Source organism: Chrysochloris asiatica, unplaced genomic scaffold, assembly GCF_000296735.1.
Source record: "Chrysochloris asiatica unplaced genomic scaffold, ChrAsi1.0 scaffold00066, whole genome shotgun sequence".
Taxonomy (NCBI): domain Eukaryota; kingdom Metazoa; phylum Chordata; class Mammalia; order Afrosoricida; family Chrysochloridae; genus Chrysochloris; species Chrysochloris asiatica.
This window is the reverse complement of record NW_006408584.1, coordinates 6,322,560-6,346,659: the sequence shown is the minus strand read 5'-3', so window position 1 is coordinate 6,346,659 and position 24,100 is coordinate 6,322,560.

The window sequence follows — 24,100 nt, the reverse complement described above, 5'->3', positions numbered from 1 at the left end:
GAATCATGTTTAAGAAACTCACAGGAAGGTGTAACAAAAAGAAAGTCAGAACAAAGACAAAATAAATAATAAGATGAAAAACTTAAGTCTTATCATACCGATAATTATTTTAAATATTGATAATTTGTTGTTGTTAAGTGCCTTTGAGTTTGTTCTGATTCATAGTGACCCTGAATGGGGTTTTCAAGGAGTGGTGGGTAATTTGAACCTCTGACCTTGTGGTTAGCAGTCCAAAACTTACCCTACAGTTCCATACCAGGATTCCAAATACAGTTAATGTGTATAGTATAGTACACAAACTAAAAGAAGGTGTTGGCTGAGTGTATCAAAAAATCATAAGCCAACTACACAGTGTCAACAATAAACCTCAAATGCATATAAGCATAAAACAAACAGACAAACAAAACATCAAACTCCTTGTCCAGAACCTTGTTTTTACATGTAGCAAGCAACCCTGTTAGAGTAAAATTGTGTCAAGGGTTTCCAACTTTCATATTCATATGAAGCTACTGAAAATATATGACTTGCATTAAGAACTACTTAGTTCACAAACTGAAGTTTTTGTTCTCAAACACTTTAAAGAGGTGTTTTGTAGCAGATATGCCAGTTGTAATGTGACTGCTGTTTCATTGAGTACTGATGGTGGACAGAAGCAAAATCAAGTCTTTGAATATTTCAAACTTTTCTTTATTTATCATGACATTATTTATTGGTCCAGTTACGAGGATTTTTGTTTTCTTTACATTGGATACTAAAGGAATTGAAAGGTTTAACATCCTAAAAGATGTCACTTCTTCCCAAATGAATATAGAGTTAAAATGGAATTCAAAAGAATACCCTAAGCAGACTTTTTGTAGACGTAAAAGAGATTATTCTAAAATATATAGGGAACAGAAGAAGAACTATGATAACTTTAAAAGGGTTCTAAAAAACTAGAATAAAATAGGAGGAATCAATAGCTTTGGTCATCAAAACTGTGTAGGGCTCATTGGCAAAGGTACAGAAATATTCATCAAAGGAACACAATATATAAACCAGAATTATTTCTACACAAATATATCTCAATGGTTTTTGACACAATGTAAATCTTATCAAAGTGGGTAAATATAGACTATTCAATAAATGACAATAAATTTTGGGGATCCGGAGATAAAAGTTTTAAAAAAGAACATCAACCTCTACTTCACATGTACAGTTTTTATATTAGTAGCAGTATTAAGTTAGAGTGAAGAGTACAGTGGCTCTGTAGGATTAGCACATGACTTTGAACCACAAGGTTTGCGATATGAGCCCACAAACCACTCCATCAGAGAAAGATGAAGCTTTCTACAACCACAGAGATTTACAGGCTGGAAACCGTATATGGGTTGATATAAATCAGAAACTACTCATTGGCACTTAACAACATTGCTGTGGAATAATACACTGGTTCACAAGGTCAGTTTGAGCCAAAGGTCAGCAGTTAAAATTCACCAGCTACTACAAGGTTGGTGTATATAATTATATACATTTTTATTTTTTATTTTTTTTTGTTGTTAGATATTTATCTAGAACAATTTTCTTGCCCTCATCCCCATTTTCAGTCTCTGAGACTTTAGAGAAATGCAATCATTAATTTATGCAATGAATGAATAACCAAGTTTTATTTTCTGAATTAATTCATATACATTTTATTAAATATAGTGAGGAAGACCCCCAACGAGATGGATTGGCCAGGTGGCATCACTGATGATGTCAAGTGTGACAGCGGTAGTGAGGTTGGCCCAGGATCGGACATTGTTTAGTTCTGCTGTGCATGGGGTCGCTATGAGTCGATTCCGACTCTATGGCACCTGACAACAACAACAGCATTGTTTTTTAACCATAATTATTTTGTGAGCCCATTCAGTAATCCTTGGAAATGAAAATGAACATATAGTTTTTGTTATTATGTGCCATCAAGTCAGGTCCAACTCATAGCAACCTTGTATAAGGTTTTCTAAGAGTGACTAGTGGGTTTGCGCCACCTACCTTGCACATGAAACTGACCTTGTGGTCCAGCACATTAGCCTGTAGTGCCACACTAGTATTCCAAAAGTGAACATAAATTTGATGAACTCTTATTGAAGATGATTTTGCTTATTCACAAATGTGACTTACAAGAGAAAATGCATTTAAAAATTGTTACAATATCAGGTCCGCCATTTTAGGCTGTACCTTCCGGGTTCTTCTCTCTCCCCTCCATTCAACCCATTTTGTAATCTTAGGTTTCTGTTTCCCCACCCTAAGCTACAAGGTGCATAATTTAAAGGGCAACATGGCTTTTGATAGGACACAGATGAATCACCTTAGCAATGACCACTCCCTTCCTGTTGAACCTATATAAGACCACTCCCTTCCCGTTGTCTCTTCTTTCTCTTCTTCTTTCTGCCTTCTGCCTTCTCTCTCTGGCAGAGGTCACCTTCCTCTTCCTAACCCTGAATAAAAGTCTCTAGATGGGCTGTCTGGTGTACAGTGGCGCCCAGTTGTTTTCACTTCCAAAATAGTTGAAAATTTTTATAGAGAAAGGCATGCATGAGAATCTATTAGGTAATTTTTAATCCTATTGCCAAGCAATCTATCACACAAACAAGTATAATTAGATGTACAAATTTGATTGCTATCCAGTGAGTTTTGCAACTCAAAGTTTTAATTTTAAAAATATGATAGAAGAGCAAAAGCATCATGTTTTTCTCTTCTATCATCTCTTAGTAGCAAGCGTTCATAAAACTGATCATGGTACTAAATCAAATTAATATTTCAGAATATGATTCTTACTACTGTAAGGACCTCATGCTTTTTTAGGTAATACACTGAAGCATATGTTCCAAGAAATTAAATCCTGTGTAATCTGTACTAAAATTCTTGAGAGCTCAAAAATTGAAGTCAAATATTAATCAAAAGCTTTTGGCAAGTATGGAATTTTAATGAAATTGCTTGATTCTCAAACTAAAACAGAGTTTTAGTCTCTGAAGTAGAGGGCAAAACCTTGGCATATTAGAGATATGTTCTCTGGCATTCATTAAGAAATATCAATTAGAAATATAAAATGAATACTGTTCATACAAGCTAGCAGTATAAGCTATATAGAATTGAACATTAATCTTATAATTTCATGAATCTATTTATTTGAGTATATTAGCTTTGATGATAAAAATAGACTAAAGGAGTGTTCATCAATTTTATCCATTTACAGCCTCGGAAATCTTAAACAGGATCACTATGAGATGTAACCAACTCTATGGCACACTACCACCACCACAAAAAGGCGGGGAGTAGTTAATCTTACATTCCAGGAACAGAGGACCCTAGGACCACCAAGAAAGAAGACCATGAGTGGAACTTGGGACCCTAACCAGAGAAGCAGTGATGTTCAGGAGGGATATTGGTCTACACTTTTTCTTTCTTAGTGATGTTTTTCCCTGGTTTTGGCATGAGGGTTATGCTTGCTTTGTAAAATGTATTAGGACATTTTCCTTCTTTTTCTGTATTCTGGAATAATTTGAGATTTGGTGACAGCTCTTCCAGAATAAACTCACCATCTGACCTTGAACTTTTTTTGGTTGGGAGTCCTTTGATGATCTGATTGATTTCTTCCTTTGTTATTGTTGTTGTTGTTAAGTGCCGTTGAGTTGATTCTGACCCATAGTGACCCTGTATAGGGTTTCCGAGGAGCAGCTGGTGAGCTCGAACTGCTGACCTTGTAGTTCCGATGGCTTTGCAGTCTGGCACATTAACCCACAGCACCACACCAGGACTCCTCCTTTGTTATAGGTCTGTTCAAATTTTCTACTTCACTTTGTGTAAGTTTAGATGGTCATGTTCTTATACAAATATATCCATCTCATCTAGATTTTCAAATTTGTTGGAGTACAACTCTTCATATTATTCTGTTATTATTCTTTTTATTTCCATTAGTGCTGTTGTGACATCATCCATGTAGTTTCTTATGCATATTATTTGTGTCTTCTCCCTCTTTTCTTTTGTTAGACTATCAATATTTTGTCAATTTTATTAATCCTTTTGAATAATGAGCTTCTTGCCCTGTTGATTCTTTTTATATATATTTTTTCTGGTTTCTATCTAATTTATTTCAGATCTAGCCTTTATTATTTCTTTCCTTCTGATGGCCCTAAGTTTAATTTATTTATCTGTGTCTACTTGCTTAAGATATAGTGTTAATGTGTTAAATTTTGGTTCTTCTTTTTCATTGTGTGCATTTATTTCAATTAATTATTTTTTTAGCCCTGCTTTTGCTGTGTTCCAAAGATTTTGATATGTTGTGTTTTCATTCTCATTTGTTTCTAGGAATTTTGTAAAGTCACCTTGTATTTGTTCTACTTCCCAGTAGTTTTTAAGTAGGGTGTTATTCAGTTTCCATGTATTTGAGTTTATTCCCTTAGTCTTCCTACTGTTGATTTCTAAATTTATAGTATTGTGATCTGAGAAGATGCTTTGTAATATTTGTATGTTTGTAAATTTATGGAGGCTTGTTTTGTGGTCTAACACATGGAATATTCTGAATAATATTCCATGTGCACTGGAAAAGAATATGTATTGAATGCTCTGTACATATGTATGAGGTCAAATTGGTTTATTGTGTTGTTTAGTTCCTCTGTGTCTTTGTCAGGATGAATGAATAAACAAACTATGGCACATACACTCAATGGAATATAATGCAACATTAAAGGATAATAAAGAATCTGTGAAACATCTTGTGATTTGGATGAACCTGGAAGATGTTTGTGTAAAATAAGTCAGTCTCAAAGTCAGATATTATATAAGTCCACTACTATACAAGGAGTCCTGGTGTGGATCTGAGGGTTAAAGTGTTAGACTTTGAAGTGGAAGGTTGGTTCTTCAAGCTCACCAGTTACTCTTCGGAAACTGTATACAGGATTGCTATGGGTCAGAATCGACTCGATGGCACTTAACAACAACAACTACTATACAAATTAAAGGCAAAGTTTATACACAAAAAGAAACATTCTTTTATGGTAACTAGGAATGGGAGGGGAGGAATAGTTGTTAATTAGATAATTGTTTTAGTTGTTAAGAGTCAGGAATGACTCACAGTGACCCTGATACAGTTTTGAAGGAGTGTCTGGTGGGTCTGAACTATCGACCTTGTGGTTAGCAGTCTGGTGTTTATCCTGCAGTGATACATGAGACACATGTTAAATTGGGTAAAGGGAAAAGCAATATACACTAATGAGTTAAGAACAATATCATTAAGGAATAGGAAAACATGAAGTAGTGCACAAAAGTAAACAAAGGTAAATACTATCCCATACATAATTCTTTTTTACAGTAATAATAAAATTAATCCATAAGTGGTTACACAGGCAAGATGAATAGGTATGGGTAAGGAAAGGGACTATATCCATGAGCAAACATAGATTCTTTTTGTTGCTAAGTACTATCAAATCAGTTCCAGCACATTGTTGTTGTTGTTAAGTGCCGCCGAGTCACACATAGTAACCCTATAAAGGGTTTCCAAGCAGTAACTGGTAAGGTTGAACCTCCAACATTGCAGTTCAAATCAACATTATGTTCCATTGCTTATACTACAGTTCCATGCCAAATATTGCCTGCCTACCAGTATAGGTGAGGTAGGCAATATTTCCACATAAGTATTTCTATGTGTTGTAAATATATCCATGGAGAGCAAATAAGGCAAAATTATGAATGTTTCTTACCCAGAACCAAACTCCTTGAGGGAATGAGTTGCTGAGTCTGGGGGGTTCAGTACTATAATCAAGGAAGATACCAAGATCTATTGGCATAGCTCTTTTGGTGAGTAGAAACTGAGATCTTAAAAATGTGTGAATGGCAATATAATGGTTGTTTCCTATCTGAAGGAAAGAAGAGTAATGATATACACATGAAGATAATTTGTTTAATGGATTAATAGAAATCCCAGTGTGGTGCTGTAGAATACATCTCTGGATGACAAGATTTGTTTGAATTGCAAGGTCAGTAGTTCAAACCCACCAACTGCACTTTGGATACCTTAGACAGGCTCACTATGAGTCAGAATCAACTCAACGGTACTTTATAACAACAAGAACATTGGCTAAGTGAACCTAGGTCTACACAATTCTGAGATCAGAAGAGCTATATGATGCCCATCTTCTACTACTGACCAATCTGAGTGTGATAACATTTGAATGTGCTGAATAGCGTTTGAAAAAAGTATGGAATAAAACACAAAATCATAAAAACAACAAAATAAAACCAGGCTTGCTGGTCTGATAGAACCCCTAGAACTAGCCAAGATAAGGCTCTTTTTCACCCTTCAGGCCTTAAAGTAAACTCATCTCCATGGCTTAACTGTCAGCCGAACAATAGAACAGGCCTACTACAAGATGAAAAATAGCATCTTGGACTCCTTAGAGAGGATTAAAACAGAAGTATTTGCCCAGGGATAGTGTTCAGAAAGCAGAAATTGATAGTCGAGAAAGACAAATGAAACTGGCCCCATAAGGAGGAAGTAAGATGAATACTGTTACACTGTTAGGATTGCAGTCAATGTAATGAAAAACAAAATGGGCATGAATTGATGAATGTAAAACCAATTTGCTCTTTAAACTTGCACTCAGATCACAATGAGAAAAAAAAAAAAAAAAAAAGTGTTTTCAAAGTTAGAAAAAAAAAGTGTGCTTTGAGTTTAGGGAACAAAAAGAAGTCTGAAGGAGCAGGATCAGGGCTTGGGTAAGGTGTCCTAACAAAATTCTCAAAAGACAGCCCTTGCTTCTCTCAAAGAACAAGCAAGTCATTGTCATGATGGGAAGAAAAAAAAAAAAAATTCTAGGGTCAACTTTACTGTACCTTTTCTCACCAACAAAGTTTTCAGTTTTCTTAAACCTTCTTCATAATGGTGGTGGTGGTGATTATGTGGAGTAGGAACCGACTCACAGCGACCCTGTACAGGGTTTCTGAGGCTGTAAATTTATAAGGGAGCAGAAATCCTCATCTTTCTCCTGTGGAACAGTTGGTAGCTTCGAACTGCTGACCTTGTGGTTCGCAGCCCGATTTATAACCACTACGTTACCAGAGCTCCTTCATAATAAGTACCTGTTATTGTCTCGTGTCATTCGAGAAAATCTATCAAGATCACCCCTTTAGAATCCAAAAAAGAAACAATGGTCATGACCAGATTTCGTCTTTTGTACTTCAGATATATTGGCAAGAGGGAACTGTCACTGGAGAAGGGTATCATGTTTGATGAAGTGGAGGGTAGGAGAAAAAGAGAAAGACTGCCAATGAGATGGATTCACACAGTGGCAGCATCAATAGGTTCAAGGGTAGCAGTGATTGTGAAGTATGCCTAGGACAGGGCAATGTTTTGTTCTGTTGTGCATATGGTCGCCAAGAGTCGAAACAGACTCAATGGCACCTGCAACAACAAAGTAATCTGGGTTTTAGAAGACAAAGATAACTTTTAAAATCTTGGTTTGCTACTTATTAATGAAAATGGTTGAAAATCATTGAACTTTTGATTCAAAGTTCCGTCATACACATAATGTAGATAATGATATAAGTCTCAAACATTTTGGAATATTGTGATGAACAAAAAACACAAAATGTTATGATTAATAATTATTATAAGGAAAAATAGATGAGATCTTCTATGTTGACTGCCTAGCATTAATTGATTCTTTGTAATTCATAAATGAAGTTTTGGGCATTAGTATTGTATGCAAATTTCTGCATTTAAGCCTATTTTTGATATCTGGGTTCATCACTTTTATTCTAATTACCTCTCTGTAACTTAATTTTGAATAAGATTGCTATATGTTTAAAATGTATTATTATTAAAATAGAAATTCATTTCAATTGGTTGTATAATTTAATAATCAAAATTTTATTGGTGAATATAATACACAAAAGAAAATTACATTGTGAATATACTGCAAATTGAATATAAAGGCTACTGAACCCCTTTTTGTTAAAGGTAACCCAACCATCATTCGTGGATAAATATTTTAATAATTATTTATGATAAAATGGTATTGGAAAAAGGGCAATGTAAGATGCTTCATGCGCTGTATCCTAAAACACACATATACAAACATACACCAAAATTAGTAGAAACTGACAATACAATATGTCGGAATTGTGAAACCAGCCACAGGTTTTCAGAAACTAAGTAAATAGTGATTAAGGACCTTGAAAAGATTTTCAGATGCCAGATCATCACAAACTATGTATAACATTGCCAAGCATATGCTCACACACATCGTGTACATAATCCAAAAAGCAGCCATTTGAACAGAACAAGGGGATACTAAGTGGTTTAAAATCAGGAAAGGTGTGTGTCAGGATTGCATTCTTTCATCATATTTATTCAATTTGTATACTAAACAAACAATTTAAGAAGCTTGATTATATGGGGAAGAACATGGCATTGGGATTGGAGGATGACCCATTAACAACCTACAATATTCAGATTACATAAATTTCCTTGCTTAAAGTGTAGAAGACTCGAAATACTTACTGATGCAGATCAAACACTGTAACCAACCTTCAATATGAATTATACCTCTATGTAAAAAAAAAAAAAGGAGAAAAAAATGCTCACAACTGGCATGGAGAAAAGATTTGAAATTATCAAAGATTTTATTTTTTAAGGATATTATTTTATTGGATCCAAACTTATGCTCATGGAGGCAGCAGTGAAGAAATCAGAACTGTATTAACTTGGATGAAGGGAGGACAATATATGTAATAAAGAGGTCTGCAAAAAAAAAAAAAAATGATGGAGACAGAAGATATTGAAGGGTATGCAAAAGATAAAAGAAAAGAGAAGTAAATAATGCTACATATACAATCTTGCAACAAGAGTCATCTGTGAGTAATGCATGGATAGACACACAGACTGAACAGGTGTGAGACGGAGAATGAGAGTATATCCATAAATATGTATAGTCTCAGGGGACAACAAGATCAAATGGCATAATAAAGTCTACAAAGACAACATTCTATGTTCCATCTTGTACTCTGATTGGTAACCAACTTGACTGTACCTAACAATAGTAACATGTAATGCTAACTCTAAAATATATGCAAATCCTGGGTCTTTTCCTAGTGATTAAGCATTCTCTTCAACTATTTCTAGTTAAAACTGTAATTTTTGTCATTATTTTCAAGTGAATCCTTTATTTCTTAAAACAATATATAGAGTTACTTTATTATTATCTGTATAAGGTAATTCAGTGATTGAAAAACTAGGTGAATTTTTCTGTTACCCTTTATGTCTACTAGTCTTGTTCATGGAGAAGAGGTTCCTTTTGTACATGTTTATCTGAGTAGTGATCATTTGTTAAAACACTATTTGTAAGAAAAAACTGAAGATACTTACTTTAATTAGTTACTCTGCAGAGGTTTTGAGTTTCTGCCAGTCTCCTGAAGATAATACTCTTAAACCAGAATAGAAAATTTTGAATCTTAAAATATCCTAAATAATTCAGTTAATATAAAATGGAATAGCTTTAATATCGTGTTGTCCTGGTGTGGTGCTGTAGGTTAATGTGCCAGACTGCAAAGCCATTTGAACTGCAAGATTGGCAGTTCAAGTTCACCAGTGTATTCTTGGAAACCCTATACAGGGTCGCTATGGGTCGGAACCTACTCGATGGCACTTAACAACAACAACAAGCTTTAATATCATTGTTATTGTTAAGTACCGTGGAGTCAGTTCCAACTCATAGTGACCCTGCACAGGGTTTCTGAGGCTATAAGACTTTATGGGAGCAGACAGCCTCATCTTTCTCCCACAAAATGGCTGGTAGTTTTGAACTGCCGACCTTGAGCTTAGCTGCCTGATTTGTAACCACTACGCTACCAGAGCTCCTTTTAATATCACTACAGGGATAATGTATTTTCGGTTCTTTGACACTCCTGTTTAGAGTACAGCCCTTTTGCATCCTATCCCATCGGAGGATTACTGCTGTTGTTGTTAAGTGCCATGGAGTTGGTTCTGACTCATAATGACCCTGTATAGAGATTCCAAGGAGCATCTGGGGGTTTGAACTGCCAACCTTGTAGTTCAAATCAACCATGGAGTCTAGAGCATTGTCCTGTAATACCCCAACAGGACTCTCATTGGTGGATGTTGTTGCTGTTGTTAAATGCCATTAAGTTGGTTCTGACCAGAAGCAACCCTGTACAGGATTTGTGAGGAGCAAGGGGTGGGTTTGAACCTGTGGTTCAGTGCATTATTCTGTAGTGCCACACCAGGACTCCATTATAGGATAGAGTCCTCTTTTATTATAATTTTTTCATTCTGAGTTATGACACAATTAATAGTCAAATTTAAATTCCTTTACACTGTCATTTATACTATAGGAAAATCCATCTTTCATGTTTTTTGTAGTTCTGAATTGTTTTCCCTTTAGTGAAAAGTTGTCATTTGACTCCTTTGTAATTTTCAGTAGATTCTAATTAACATATATTAAGTCCCCAGTTTTTATGTTGATTTTCATGAAGAGTTATGGTCTGAACTAACTAGTTTCCTATATTTAGAGATAAAAAGAAATAACTCGCTCATTTTTTCCTATGTACTTTTTATATTTTATACTTTGAAATGTTTTAGGATCTGGTGTTCTTTCTAAATGTGTTGCAATATAAATAAAGTTAAATTATTCATAATTTGACTTCTAAATTATAGTGATAAAAGGGAATAAGTGCATGCATAATTTTATAGGGATGATAAATTTTTTAAAAGCAAAATTTCCTGGGATAAAGTATTTGACAGTGTCTGAAAAAATAAGCTTTAATTATCTTGAAAATAATATATTTTCAAATTTTGTATTTTTAAATGGTTGGTTTTAATCTATGCTATAAGCTGACACATTTAGAGATGGGCTCACTGCTTCTGACAGGTACTTCTTAGCATTTCCAAGGTCATGGAATATTTAATATAATTGGAATTAATTGTACCATGTATTGCTTCATTTTCCCAGGAATTAATGTATATTTTTGAGATAATTTTAATATAGTGCAGATTTTAGTTTCTATACCTACAGGCGTATGTTTTGAACTCAAAATCTACAAATGGAAAATCCAGAGTGAGTGACAGGAATAAAATTGCACCAAATTGGTCATAAAAACTTATACTTTGGAGATATTTCTTTTGATCATCTCCAAGTTAGCCCTGCTTTTGAATTCCTGTGAATTTTTATACACACATACATATATATATATATATAAACAGATAAATACAAGGTCACTGGTCACACACACAAAAGGAGGCATAGTGACCAGTGATAGTGAAGCAAGATGATATGAGCAATGAATAAGAAACCTATAGAGTTAAAAAATGATCATGGTCTCATTATTTGTGAGAACTCTAACTAGCCCTTCAGGAGATTCTAGAGAAAATATTTGTAGTTAGGTATCAGGATAAAATAACTGGACATCTTGAAAACAAGAAAGGTAGGGTGGTGGTGGTTACGTGCCATGGAGTCAGTTCCGACTCATAGCGACCCTGTACAGGGTTTCCGAGGCTGTAAATCTTTACAGGAGTAGAAAGCCTCATCTTTCTCCCAAGGAACAGCTGGTACTTTTGAACTGCTGACCTTGCAGTTCACAGCCCGATTCATAACCACTATGCTACCAGAGCTAATTTAAAAAGGTATAGATAGGGCTATAATCTTTACATTTGGAAAACTGATGTATATATGATTTGTCTGTATTCATCACTTGTTGAGACCATGGATGATACAGAGAAAAAAGTACATAGATCCAAATTATGTCCTTCAACAAAGATTTCCAAGGACTTTTATTAAAATTGTATTCATATATAAAATATTAATGCTAAAAGTATATTCCACATTAGAATTATAAACTGACATTGCTAAATTGAATCTAGCCTATGTAAAAAGAATGTCAAGAAAAGAAAGTTAACTTAGAGAAAAACATGAAATTTCTGTATTAGTAGCAGTGGATCAATGTTTTGCTTAATGAACCCACAGTCTATAATTATTCCTAGATTATAGAGAAGGTTTTGGAGGCACATTAACTCTTTCAAACCACTAACCACTTAATTTTTGATTGGGGCATATTCCATACAAGATATATTAGAGCTGTTACATGGATTTGAATAGTTCTTGAAATTTGCACTATGAAACTATGGAAAAGCAAAAAGTATGTGGTTATGTGCCGTGGAGTTGGTTCCAACTCATAGCGGCCCTGTAAATCTTTACAGGAGCAGAAAGACTCATCTTTCTTCCAAGGATCAGCTGGTAGTTTCGAACTGCTGACCTTAAGGTTCACAGCTCAATTCATAACCACTATGCTACCAGAGCTCTATAAAACTATGGAAATGCAAAAAGTATAGTGCACAGATAATGATTTTATCAATGCAAATCAATATAATCTGCCAATTTTACTATATAAATGGAATATGCTTTCTTTGCAAGTCATCAGGGAACTTTAAGCTCCAAAACACTTCAATTTAGAAAACATTTTACTTTATGATCCATTTAAATGCAAAAAATAAAAATTGGCTGCTCTTTCTTCAACCTTAATTTGTTTTCACAGCATCATTTGTATTTGACAGAGATAAACACTAAATACTAGAACTCAATAGTGAGTTATCAAGGAGAACACTAAATAAACTATTAAGACTAATTTAAGTATCAGTGAAGATACAATGAAATACTAATGTTTTTACAGAACTGCTTCAGAGACAATTAAAAGGTAACCAAAAGAAATTTGTTACTAGTGATTTTTTTATATTTTCTAAGGACAAAAGATATTATAACAAAAAATATTTTGTTATACATGTAATTTTCTTCAATTTTTACCTTTATACATTCATCTGATGTGGCACTGTGGGTTAACGTGTCAGACTGCAAAGTCGTTTGAACTACAAGGTCAACGGTTCAAGCTCACCAGCTGCTCCTTGGAAACTCTATACAGGGTTGCTATGTGTCAGAATTGACTCGATGGCACTTAACAACAACAACATTCATCTGTAGGAGTCCTGGTGTAGCACTGTGGAATAAACACTGGACTGGCAACCACAAGGTTGGCAGCTCATACTCATTAGCCACTCCTTCGAAAAGTTTACAGGGTTGCTATGAGTCAGAACTGACTCCACAGCACTTAACAAAAACATTGATCTGTGGGCTTGTGACTTTTTCATACCTGATGTATAATCTAAAAGCAATACCAGACTGCTTGCATATTTCTTGCATGAAACTATCAGTTTTAAGTAGGAAATTATTTTCAACCAAACATATTTTTTATAATGTATTTGGTGTTGTTAGAATGGATTAAAATATACAATTATTTTATAATGACTTTAAAATACTGCTTTTATACCCTCTGTTAAAAGAACATAATAACTATTATTATTATTATTTAAAATTAATATTATTTTGCAAATTTGTAAATGCCTTGGTATTTATTTAAGCAGATTTCCTGCCACTTCATATTTACTAAGACTATGAAATATAATTTGGTGATTTCTCTACTATATCAAATACAAAATATAATTTTTAGTTTTAAAAGGTTTTTTTCTTCAGAAAAATAATGTAATTCATTATAAGTATACTGTGAAACTACAGTGCCAAGCGCTGTGTTACTGTGCTACAATTACTGACATTAATGTCACTTCATAGAATAGACTGGACTACGGAAAGGAGCTCTGGTAGCGTAGTGGTTATGAATCGGGCTGTGAACCACAAAGTCAGCAGTTCGAAACGACCAGCTGTTCCACGGGAGAAAGACAAGGCGTTCTGCTCCCGTAAAGATTTACAGCCTCGGAAACCCTGTGCAGGGTCACTATGAGTCAGAACCAACTCCACGGCATATAACAACAACAACAAATGGAATATGAAACAATTTTTCCAAGTTTTCCAAAGTGGAATACAGGTTATTGTAGCGTTATGATTTACATATTGCTTATGTACCATACACTGTGAAATTAACCATTTTAAATTGTATAGTTGCAGTTCTCAGACCTACCTTCAGATTTATGCAATGAGCAAAATGAAGTGTTTGACAACTTCAATCTTTTCTCCATTTATCTTGATGTTGTTTATTGGTCCAGTGGTGAGAATTTTTGTGTTCTTTATATTGATGTGCCACTCATATGAAAGCTTGTGATCTTAGATCTTCATCACTAAGTATTTTAAGTGTCTGAGAAGTTTCCTTATCTTTACCTCCTGAATGCTTTACTGACATATTTTCAGCACATATAAATCGATGTGAAGAAATATCTTCCATTAAACCTGTATATATATTCAAAGTGTAGTCCCATTTGTCTTACTGCCCTTGTGTAGTGTGTTTATTATGTATCTCATTATCGTTGTTAAGTGTAGTGAAGTTGGTTCTGATCCATAGAAACCATTTCCAAGGGGCAGCTGGTGAGCTTGGACCAACAACCTTGTCATTCAAACCTATTTTGCAGTCTAGCACATTAACCCACAGAGCCACAACAGTACTCTGTTTGTGTATCTACTCTTATATTACTGTTTCTGCAGTTATTAAAGGATTCTGTGTGTAATAGTATTACCTTTAGTATCTTTAACTTTGTGCTCTTTCCAGTATCTTCCTTTGTCTTGATCATTTAGTGCTGACTCCTCTTCTTGTATATTGTCTTCCCTTCACCCATTTAATATATTTTTTCCTTCTAGTTAGCAATTTACCCTCCCAAACCTGATAGCCTTCAAAGAATGATTCTTTTTTTTTTACTTTTTGCAGCAGTAGTCTCATATAATATTTCATCTTTTCTGATTGATTAATTTCAATCAGCGTAATAGGTTCATCCATGTAGTGAGGTATTTTGGAGATTCATCATTATTCTTTTAACATTGTACAGTTTTCTGTTGAATGTATAGTTTGTTTATTCATTCATCAACTGAATGACACTTAGGTTGTTTCTATCTTTTTGCTGTTTCTGTTGAATAAACTGCAAATAAACCTGTAGTAAATATGGATGTGCATGTGTCTGTTTTTGTCAGAGTTCTTCTTTCTGTAGGATGTATACCTAGTAGTCAGATTACTGGGTCCTATGTATTTCTATTTCTAACATTTTATGGAAGCGCTATATCTTTTTCCAAAGTGGTTATAATTGCACAGTGTATGAGGGTTCCAGTCTTTGTATATTCTTGCCAACATTTGTTGTTCTCTGTGTGTTTTTTAACTGCTTTTATTGCTGGGGTGAAATTTACCACTGTTATTTTTATTTTCATTTTTCTAATGGCTAATGATTGCTAGCATTTTTTCGTAATATTGATAGTTTCCAGAATGTCTTCATTGGTGAAGAGTATATACGTGTCATCTGCCCATTTTTCATTTGTATTTGTTTTTTGTGTTGAGATATTGACATTTCTTTTAACTTTTGAACATTATCTTTTGTCCAATATGCCATTACTAAACATATTTTTCTCAAGTCTATAAGTTCTTTTTTGATGTTTTGGTGCTTTACTCCCTAAATCATATCAATTGTTTTTAGTACTACATGAGTTATTTCTCCCAGAAAAGTAGTCACAGGTTATTAATCACTAAATTCATTCAGCATCCTTATAAAGAAGAATTGTTTTTTTGTTTTTGTTTTTTCCAGACAATGGTGTAAAAGCCCAGTGTAATGGAAAAGGCATGGATTTTGTGGTTCAAAATTTGAGATGTGAATAGATTATAAAATGTGTACTGTATTGGTTAATAGTACAAATTCTAAAATCTGTCTCATCCCCATAGTAATCCTTTGATTTTAGGAGAAAACCATTACATTTCTAAGTCTCAGTTTCCATATAGAAATACTTGCAATATCTATTTCTTAGAATTATTCTCAGTACTAAAAAATAATTTAGGTAAATAAAATTCATACCTACAACCCATAGCATAGATTAAACACTAAAAAATAGCAATTATTTTCTCAACAAAACTTGCTGCACCAATTCTTGTTTATTTCACCAAATTTTGTTCACTGATAACGCTACATTAATTGAAGTGGTATAAACTTATGGACTATTGACATGAAGGTAATGGCATTTTTGAATAATAAATTCAAAATGACACTTTTGAATAATAAATATTGATTCTAAGTACTAAAGTCCACTTCAACATCATCTTTAGATTAGATTTCCTAACTTCAACACTCTATCCTCAAACTTGATATTTGGTGCACTTGATATTTGCTATCACTCCCCAACTGTGAATCAAAGTTTATAAAGGTTGTTGCCTCTAATGTGAAGAGGATTATTCTGACAACCAATTTAATAATGTTGAAGCAAAGATATAGGACATCAATTTAAATAAATAAATGTATGGAGAGAATTCATAGATTTTTCTCCATATGTTTATTCTGTCATAGGTCCATACACATTGCATATTACTTTTTTCCAGCACTTGGATGTTGCATTTCTTTTCTGAGTATAAGTTTTCTGGTAAAGTGAAATATAATGCAACAGGTAAATTTCTAGACATTGAGGTATTTGCCTTCTTGAGATTTATATTTAAGTCATTTTGCTAGTTGTACACCTATTATAAAGTTATAGCCCTTTTCAACAGATGGCAAAAGAGAATGCAACATAAATTCTTGTATTCTCATTATGTTTTCATGGAATAACTTATTCATTCCAATCACTGTCTGGCCTCACTGCATCATGTCCTTCACTTCAAAACTAACCTTATTTGATCCTTTGATAAATTTCAAATGAATCAAAAAGAAAGGTAGAGAGTGTTTGGGGACTGAATGTTTTAAGTTAACTGGTTAAGGTAAAATGTAAAGAATAAAAGGACAATTATAAGTCAAAATATACTGGCTTAATTGTGTCTTGTTACTATGAGTTAAAAAAATTTTTCTGTATGTTTAGATGGCTTTCAAAATATATTTAAACAACCTAGTATTATTTTGGAGTTTTGGTGTGGCACTGTAGAATATGCAGTAATTTCTAATTACAAGGTTTGCAGTTCAAACCCATCAGCTAATCCTCAGAAACCCTATACAGGGTTGCTGTGAGTTGGAAACGACATGATGACACATTATTACAACATAGTTGCTTTAATGATTTCAAAATTTTTATATTTTTATTAATTCTAACAATTTAAATATTCATTGTGCATTACAGTAAACAGATTTTTCACTTCTTAATTATCTCAAAACTCTTCATAGAAAGGAAAAAGTTAACCGTTTCATGTTAAATAAATTGTTCATATTTCAAAAGAGGTTATTTTGTACCAGGCACCATATTGCTCACTTTGCATGGATTATTCCATTTAATCCTTAATATGTAAAGTGAGTAATTTTATTCCTATAGTTTTATTATATCAGGATACTGAGACCTTGAATACTAACATTCTCCAAAGTAGACCAGCTACTAAATTGTAGAAGTGGAAATTAAATGCCTGTCTGACTCTAGGGTTCCAATACATGGCTACTATTATATACAAAAAAACAAAGAAAAGTTAAAAAAATCATGCCAGGAAAGAAAATATATTGTTCACAGTATAATTCAAACATTGAAAATTGTTGAAAAATATTAAGTAGATATGTAAATAATGTTTGAATTGTACATTTTAACATGAATGAATTGCAAGTTAACCTTGGTCTATTGCAGAGTTTCATTTTTAATAGTTTGAATATTTGTCTCAATGTATCTGCAAATCAATGTTATTATCTATAATGTCTATGTTCATGCTACTGAAAATACTATATATATGTGTGTGTGTGTGTGTGTGTGTGTGTATACAAAACAGATGTTTCTATATCTATTTCTCAAAATGTCATTATCTAAACATGACATGTTGTTATTATTGTCACTGTTGTTGTTTTATGCCACTGAGTCAGTTCTGACTCATAGCAACACTGTATACAGTTTCTGAGAGTGAATGAAGGATTTGAACTTCTGACCCAGTGGTTTGTAATACAGTGCTTATGCTACAGCACCACACATAATTATATGGTTTACTATGTTGGAAATAATCAATTGAAGAAGAATGATATAACATTAGTCATTAAAAAGAGCATTTCAAGATCTCTGTTGAAGTACAATGCTATATGTGAAAGAACCATATCTACCCACCTACAAGGAAGACCAGTTAATACCACTATTATTCAAATGTATACACAACCTTTAAAGCCAATTATGAAGAATTTGAAGAATTAGACCAATTTTTTTCAGTGTGAAATTGATTACTATGCAATAAAGATGTGTTAATAATTGCGGTGATTAGAATGCAAGGATTGGCAACAAAGAGAAAGGGTCAATATTTGAAAATATGTCCTTCATGAAAGAAATTATGCTGGAGGTAGGATTATCATTGAAGCCAGGTCAAGTGGGTATTATCTGAAAGTATGGGTATATATATGCCCTCTCTTCTTATCAGTTGGACACTTCACTCTCCACTCTAGTCCTCTGTGGCTATGTCACTGACTCTGAGACCAAGAGTCCCCAGGTCTTGCCACACTGCTGGCCAACCAAGTCTCCACCTGGATTCACAGTAGTCTATTGAACATTGTAGGGGTTAGTTTGCAATTTCATTGTTTTTTCCCTTACTTCTCCTTATTGGTGATAAATATGGTCACCAGTCAGAGCGTGTATTCCCATTGAGTCTTAGTCTTAGAAGGAGGCTTGCCCTGAAGGGACCTGACCACTTGTCTTGATGGCTCCTGGGCAAGCCACTTGCTTGTTCTTGTAGTAATCAGTCAGTCTGCCATTATTGTTTTGTAGTTTTCCTGTCAGTTTTTATTTCAAGAAGTATCTTCTGTTCTTCTAGCTGCTCCAGGCTGGTCTGCTTATGCTTTCAAATGGAAATTTCACACCTCACAAGATTCTGGATGCTATTTAGGAATCCCCCTTTGGTCTTATGTAATGCAGAGGCTCCACAGGAAGCCTCCTTCACTGGGCACACTGTAGCCCCATTTTGGGTATTCCAATCAGTTATAGGCAGAAGACAGACTTACAAACTTTCTATCGTGATGTTTCTGGCTATTCCTTTCTCTCCCCCTCAAGTGTCTATTATATAATGGCATGCCTGGGAAACCAAGATTGAAAAGACATACAAGCATCCTAATATTATTTCCCTCCTTTTCCCCATTCCAACCATGTATCAATCCCTGTAACCCAGAGCCCTATTGTTCCAAGGTTGTGCATACATTATTATTTACCTCTGTCCATATCAGCTTTACATTCATCATATCATATTTCATTGCATTGCAATGATTATAATCCCCTCCATGCATCATCAAATAACCAAAGGTTACATCCCACAGGCCCACTACCCTGGTTGTCAGCAAACAGCCCTTCCCCTCCCTGAGTCCCATGTCCCCAGCCACTCAATATGTCCACATCATTATCATTTTTGTCTCCATGCCATTTGTCACTGCCTCTCTGGGAAGGGTCGTGCTCTCCACTCTTCTCACTTGATGAACCCAGAAACTTCCACTCTTGGGCTGCAAAATCTATCACTCCCCTCCTTTTGTAAGAAATCTACCTCTACATTTCCGACCCTCACAGTCAGTCCTGATAGCAATTATTCAGTGTAGTACCACAAGAGTCTTATTCCCATTTCTTTTTGCCAGCCCGGTCCCAACAGATTGGAAATCTTTAAGTGGAGGTTCTACCTACCTCTGTCCCATCTGGAACTAGTCTCCCTCTTTAAAGCTTGAAAGCCAGTCACTTCTTGCCTTTATAGGCCCCCATTCCATTTTGGGTTTGTGAGATTTCTAGTCCCCTTTAAAGTATTCCAATCAGTTATGGGCAGAAGATAGGTTTATAAGCTTTCTATTGTGACATTTCTGGCTATCTCCCCACCCCTAATTGTATATTTCACAATGGTAGGCAAGGCAAACCAAGATTCAAAAGACAGCCAAGAATCTTAACATTTTCCCCCTACCATTTCAAACCCTGCCTCAATCCCTGTATCCGAAGCCCTACTATTCCAAGGCTGTGCGTATATCATCATTTACCTCTGTCCCACTTAGCCCACGCAAACTTGCCTAACTGTTCTCCAATTGGCCTTGTTCTTCTATTCCACTTCACTTCTTGAGTATTGCCACCACCCCTCAGCACTCAAGATTTCCTGTGTATTCCCTACCCTTTGCTCTATCTTCCTCTTCTTCCATCACCTCCTCCCATCCCATACATCCCAGCTATCAACAATAATATATATAGTCTTGTTTGTTTGTTTTTTTCACTTTTTGGGTGGGTTATAGCGTAGTGGTTATGAATCGGGTTGCAAACCTTAAGGTCAGCAGTTCAAAACTACCAGTCGCTCCACTGGAGAAAGATGAGGCTTTGTACTCCCGTAAAGATTTACACCCTCGGAAACCCTGCACAGGGTCGCTATGGGTCGGAACCAACTCGACGGCACTTAACAACAACAACATTTTTCTTAGTATTTTACAATAATGGTCTTAGGCAGCATTTCTCCTTTTGAAACTGACTAATTTCACTCACCATAATGTCCTTAAGGTTCATCCATGTTATGCGGTGGCTTGCAGTCCTTGTTGTTCTTCAAGGTTGTGTAGTATTCCATTGTGTGTATGTACCACAGTTTGTTTATCCATTCTTCAATTGATGGGCATTTAGGCTGTCTCCATCTTATTGTGATTGTAAATAGTGCTGCTATGAACATTGGTGTGCATATATCTACTCGTGTTATGGCTCATATTTCTTGTGGATAAATACCAAGTAGAGAAGTTGCTGGATATTAAGGTATTTCTATTTCCAACCTGCTGAGGAAGCACCATGTTGCTTTCCAGAGACGTTGGACCATTTTGCAATCCAACCAACAATGTAGGAGGATCCCAGTGTCTCTGCATCCTTGCCAGCATTTACTGTCCTCTACTTTTTTGATCTTTGCTGTTGCTGCTGGTGTGAGATTATATCTCATAGTTGTTTGATTTGCATTTCTCTAATGGCTAGTGATAATGAACAGTTCTTCATATGTTTGTTGGCTGCCTGGATCTCTTCCTTGGTGAAGTGTCTGTTCATGTCTTGTGCCCATTTTTTAAATTGGGTTGTCTTTTTCTTGTAGAGGTGTTGTAGTTTCCTATGTATTTTAGAAAAGAGTCCCTTGTCTGATGTGTCGTTGCAAAAGATTTTTTCCCATTCTATGGGTTCCCTTTTTACTCTTTTGGTGAAGTCTTTTGATGCACATAAGTCTTTAATTTTTAGTATGTCCCATTGATCTATTTTGTCTACATTTTTTGGTATAATTTTCAAAATGTTTGGAAGTCTGTGTATGCCGTGAATTAAAGCCCTCACATTTGTCCTTACTTTTTCATTGATGACCTTCATAATTTTGAGATTCACATTTAAATATTTAATTCATGCTGAGTTCGTTTTTGTATAAGGCATGAGGTAACCGTATTGTTTCAATCTTTTGCATATCGCTTTCCAGTTCTGCCAGCATCATTAGTTAAAGGGACTATCTCTTCTCCATGAAATATACCTAGGCACTTTGTTGAAAATCTGTTGCCTATATGTGGATGGGTTAATTTTTGGATTCTTAATTCTGTTCCATTGATTAATGTATATTTCATTGTTCCAGTACCAGGCTATTTTGATCACTGTAGCCGTGTAATAAATTTTGAAATTGGGGAGAGGCCTCCAATCTTGTTCTTCTTAAACAGTTCTTTGTTTATCCTGGGCCTTTTTCCTTTCCATATAAAGTTAATAATTATCTTTTCCATCTCTTTAAAGAAAGTTATTGGAATCTGGATTGGGATTGCATTATATGTGCAAATTGCTTTGGGCAGTACTGACATTTTCATGATGTTGTGTCATCCTATCCAGGAACATGGTATGTTCTTCCACTTCTATAGGTCTCTTTTGGTTTCTTGTAGTAGTGTTTTGTAATTTTCTTCGTATAAGTCCTTTGTTTTTCTGGTTACATTTATTCCTAAACATTTCAGCCTTTGGGCAGTATTGTAAATGGTATTACTTGCCTAATGTCGTTTTCAATGCTGTCATTGTTACTATAGAGGAATCCAACTGATTTTTGTATTCTGATCTTATACCCTGCCACTTTGCTGTATTTTCCAGTAAGGTCCAGTAGTTTTTTTTTAACTGAGTCTTTGGGGTTTTCTATGTATAGGATAACATTGTCTGCAAATAGAAAGAGTTTTACTTCCTCTTTGCCAATTTGGATGCCTTTATTTTCTCTCTCATGCTGTATAGCTCTTGCTAAGGCTTCCAGCACAATATTGAATAGGAGTGATGACAAAAAGCATCCTCGTCTGGTTCCTGTTTGCAGAGGGAAGGCTTTCAGTTTCTTTCCATTGAGAGTGATGTAGGCTGTGGTTTTGTATATATGCCCTTGATTATGTTGAGGAATTCCCCTCTAATTCCTACTTTCTTGAATATTTTTATCAGGAATGGATGTTGGGTTTTGTCAAATGCCTTTTCTGTATCAATCAATATCATCATGTGGTTCTTTTCCTTTTTCTTATTTATATGATGGATTACATTGATTGTTTTTCTAATGTTGAACCATCCTTGCATTCTTTTTATGAAACCCACTTGGGCATAATGTATTATTTTTTAAATTTGCTGTCAGATTCTGTTGGTTAGGATTTTGTTGAGAATTTTTACCTCCATGATCATGAGGGATATTGATACGTAGTTTTCTTTCTTAGTGATGTACTTTCCTGGTTTTGGTATGAGGGTTATGCTTGCTTCATAAAAAGTATTTGGGAGTTTTCCATCATCTTCTATATTGTGGAATAATTTGAGTAGAATTGGTGACAGCTCTTCCCTGAATGTTTGCTAGAACTCACCAGTGAAGCCAACTGGGCCTGGACTTCTTTTGGTTGGGAGCTTTGTGATGACCTGATCAATTTCTTCTTTTGTTACGTGTTTGTTCTAGCTTTGCACTTCACTCTGAATAAGTTTAGGCAAGTCGTGTTTTTCTAAAAAGATATCCATCTCTTCTAAGTTTTCAAATTTGTTGGAGTACACCTCTTCATAGTATTCTGTTATCATCCTTTTGATTTCGTTTGGTTCTGTTATGATATCACCCATGTGGTTTCTAATGCGAGTTATTTATGTCCTCTCCCTCTCTTCTTTTGTTAGTTTTGCCAATGGTTTGTCAATTTTATTAATCCTTTCAAAGAACCAGATTCTTGTCCTTTTGATTCTTTCTATAGTTTTTCTGTATTCTATCTCATTTATTTCTGCTCTTATCTTTATTATTTCTTTTCTTTTGATGACTGTATGTTCCCTCTGTTGGTCTTTTTCTAATTGTTGGAGATGGTGTAATAATGTGTTAATTTTGGCTCTTTCTTCTTTTTGAATATGCATATTTATTGCAATAAATTGTCCTCTCAGCACTGCTTTCATCCTGTACCAAAGAATTTGGTATGTAGTGTTTTCATTCTCATTTGTTTCTAGGAACTTTGTGAATTGACGTTTTATTTCTTCTTTTACTCAGTCACTTTTCAACAGGGTGTTATTCATTTGCATGTATTCAACTTTATTTCCTTCATCTTCTTATTGTTGATTTCTAGTTGTATAGCATTGTGGTCTGAAAGATGCTTTGTAGTATTTTGATGTTTGTAAATTTATGAATGCTTGCTTTGTGAATTAACATGTGGTCAATTCTGGAAAATGTTCCATGTGCACTGAAATAGAATGTATAATGTGCTGTTGTTGGGTTGAATGCTCTGTACACATCTATGAGGTCAAGTTGTTAGATTGTGTTGTTTAGTTCCTCTGTAGCTTTGTTGAGTTTCTTTCTGGTTGTTCTGTCCCTTTTCTAATGAGGCATACTAAAATCTCCCACTGTAACTGTAGATTTATCTATTTCTTTCTTCAATTCTAGTAAGGTTTGCTTCGTATATCTTGGTGCTTTTTCATTGTCAGCTTTGGTGTTTATTATGGTTATGTCATCTTACTCAAATGACCCTTTGATCATGAGATAGTATCATTCTTTGTCTCTTATGCTGGTTTTTGTCTTAAAGTATATTTTATCGGAGATTAGTATTGCCACTTCTGCTTGTTTGTTGTTGGAGTTAGCTTGGTATATTTTTTTCCATCCTTTAACTTGTAATCTGTTTTTGTCTTTGTGTGTAAGGTGTGTCCCTTGCAGACACCATATTGAAAGGTCTTGTTTTCTTATCCAT